The sequence below is a fragment of the Spinacia oleracea genome, chromosome 6, assembly GCF_020520425.1.
Source record: "Spinacia oleracea cultivar Varoflay chromosome 6, BTI_SOV_V1, whole genome shotgun sequence".
NCBI lineage: Eukaryota > Viridiplantae > Streptophyta > Magnoliopsida > Caryophyllales > Amaranthaceae > Spinacia > Spinacia oleracea.
Genome location: NC_079492.1, coordinates 24770280 through 24773713, shown reverse-complemented (window position 1 = coordinate 24773713; position 3434 = coordinate 24770280). Strand labels below are relative to the sequence as shown.

At 34.9% G+C, this 3434-nt stretch overlaps 1 long non-coding RNA gene across 1 annotated transcript; it reads right to left on the bottom strand.

Annotated features, from left to right (window-relative positions):
• Positions 1-945: 945 nt before the first annotated feature.
• On the bottom strand, positions 946-3105 carry LOC110802460 (uncharacterized). Its single transcript, XR_002537177.2, has 4 exons — positions 2587-3105; positions 1880-1911; positions 1497-1640; positions 946-1408 (listed from the first exon to the last, which is right to left on the bottom strand). It is a non-coding gene; the product is annotated as an uncharacterized lncRNA (long non-coding RNA).
• Positions 3106-3434: the final 329 nt, after the last annotated feature.

Here is a 3434-nt window from a genome sequence, read left to right as displayed (position 1 = left end):
TTAAAACCCTTTACATGTTTATAGAACTTAGTTTTATCTTTTAAAGACTCTTTATCCCCCATTTTGGTCAAGTTATGCACATTTAAGGCTCATTAATTCATTATAGTTCAAATTTTGACTAAAATGGCTTATTTCGTTCCTAACTTTCAAATAATGAACTTAAATAAATATTTCAAACCTTTTACTAGTTTAATACACTTAGCCTTATGTTTCAAAGACTCATTATCACCAAATTTGGTCTAGTTATGCACGTTTAAGGCTCGTTAGTTCATTATAAGTCACATTTTGACTAAAATGTCTTATTTCGGTCCCAACTTTCAACTAATGAACCTATATGAGTATTTTAAACCATTTACATGTTTAATATACTTATTTTAATGTTTCAAATAATCATTTTCACCTACCTTAGTCAAGTTATGTACATTTAATGGTCGTTTGATCATTATAATTCATATTTTAACCAAACTAGCTTATTTCGTTCCTAACTTTCAACTAATGAACTTAAATAAGTATTTAAAACCCTTTACATGTTTAATACACTTAGTAATATGTTTCAAATATTCATTATTACCTAGTTTGGTCAAGTTATGCACATTTAAGGCTCGTTAGTTCATTATTGTTCAAATTTTGACTAAAATGACTTATTTCGCTCCTAACTTTCAACTAATGATCTTAAATAAGTATTTTAAACCCTTTACATGTTTAACGTACTTAGATTTATGTTTCAAATACTCATTCTCTCCTATTTTGGTCAAGTTATGTACATTTAAGGCTCATTTGATCATTATAGGCCACATTTTAACTAAAATGGCTTATTTCGGTTCCAACTTTCAACCAATGAACCTAAATAAATATATTAACCCTGTTAGATGGTTAATATACTTAATTTTATATTTCAAAGACTCATTCTAATGTAATGCTTGTAGTAAAAGAAATAAAAAATAGTTTAGCACTTTAACTACTTGTGATCACTTTTTATTATTTACGAAGCATTGTTAGAAGGAAAACCATATTCGTACGTATTTGAAGGAGAAATTATGAACCTCCAAATCACAAACATTAATTGTTACAGAGGCAAAATGTGTACTTTTGGATTGATTTCATTAGAGTTCCACAGAATACTTACATCATGTGCCCTCACAGGTCTTACTCCAATGCTTGGACCCACTCACAGTGCAAATCACAGTGCAAATAACACTGAATACTGCAGCTGCTGCTAATAGAGAAGGTGGGAACCTCGGCATTTCATGCTCAATCGGGCAAAGCTCAATCAGAATGACAGGAGTTCGAAGGGTCAATAAAACTTACTTCTTTGTCTATTCTTCAGCTGCTTTAAGGTATAGTTTCATGAAGACATATGGGTGGGAACCGACAAATTGAATTGTAAGGAGTCCATCATCAGTCTCTCCTGTCATAGGACATAGAAGAAATTAGTGTTACTTTTGCTTGTAGTGTAGAATGTACAACACTGATAATACCAATCTGTAGATGCTTACCATGTCAAGAACTTCTTGCCTACTCTAATCCCTGTTATATATCAGTACTAGATCTTCAACAACCGGAGCTGAGACCTTTTCATATTTGCTAGCCAGAAGCCTTGTTGTAACACTTACTAGCAGGAGATTTTTTCACACCACTAGCTTAATTGATAAGAAGAGATCAATCATTATATGAGTGTATTTTCACACAAACAAGCAATACTTATACGAGAATGTGCGGTACAAATTGGTACAAATTGATCACACCGCAGACCTACATATATGTGAATGTATGCTCACACAAACAAGCAATACTTATACGAGAATGTGTGTATAGGGTAAGCTACATATATCCAAATTTATATTAACCTAATCGCTAGATAGAAAGTCTGGCATGTTACCTGAAGAGTCTCCTTGCCTGCAAAGTTTTAAGCTGCAAGAAGGTAATTGTTAGTAATTAATGACATTTCACGACATAGATTATGCACATTTGTCTTTAAAAATCAAGAGAACTTGTAGGTGTACCGTAAATATGACGTCGTATCTCATTAAATTAAAGCCTATATAAATTAAATCATCCATGCCATTTTCAAGAAGGTAGATTCCATCATCACTTATGTTTTCAAGGAGGTAAAGGTCAAATAGAGTCCTATAAAACACAACAAACGGGCCTTTTCACTAACAAGTGTAATTAACATCAAATACCAGGAGGGAGACGCAAACATGACATTTTTTATCAACCAATTTCATGTAATTCCCAATTTTTAACAGGATTTAAAATGTAATGCAAAATCATTCAAGAAATGATAATTAAGTATGTTTTCTCCTCGGTAACAATCATATGACTACCTACTAGATCATAAATTTTCACAATAACTCAATCGAAAATCTTTGAAAAATGCCTCAATTGATATAATGAAATAAAACAAGAGGATTTATGTAACCCAAACGAAGCAAATCACTGGAAAAAGGCCAAACAGAACCCAATATATTCATTATTAGAAGGAATGTAAAATTTGAGTAAGAAGAGCATACAAAATAAATCGAGTAATAGAGAAAGTGCTTAGTGACTCGCTGAAAAATTGATAGCCACTCCTAGCAAGCTCACCGGAAACGGCGGTAGAGGAGCAGATAAAAAACGGTGGCCGAGTACAGGGTGGCAGGGTTGCAGTGGCTCAGCGGAGCAAAGAAATAAGGACAAGGAGAGGAGAAAGTGAGACCGGCAACCCAACACCAGCAACAAGAACATGACCACCATGTCAACAACGACGTCGGCGGTGGAGTGCTCGTCGTACAACAACAAAAGGAGGGAGAAAATCAATTGAAATGGCTAGGGTTTGCCCAATTGGGGATGTTTATTTTATTCAATCTAATTAATGAAGTGAGTTAAGGAGATTACCAGTTCGTGAGGAGGCAGTAACGACGGCGCCACGACGGTGGGGAAACAACAACCTTGTTAGAATCCAAAGAAAGGGAAGGCGCATAGAACCAGAGAGAGGAAGGAGGAAAAGTGGGAAAATGAAAACAAAATCAAAGCAGCGAACCAGTGAAGGGGAAGGAGCAGCGAACCAGTGAAGGGGAAGGAGCTGAAGCGGGGAATTAAAAAGTTTTGGGAAACCTTTAGAAATATTTTGTGCTGCTCGTTTTTAAATGAGCCCGCACTTGAGTTTAAAGCCCGCACTTGAAATCAAGTGCTGCCAATTTTCTAAAATGAGCCGCACTTGTGAAAATATATTTTTTCTTTATTTTTAAGTGCTCTCAAGTGCTGCCAATTTACTAAATGAGCCGCACTTGAAGGGAAGCACATGACGATTTTTCTACTAGTGAAAAAGGCCTAGCAATCATGGAATTGAGGTAACGGTTATTGCTAGTACCCGCAATCCCTTCGAAATGTATTTATGAATGATGTTATGAATAATTGATGTTTTATAATGATGTTTTATGATTTGCGGGATA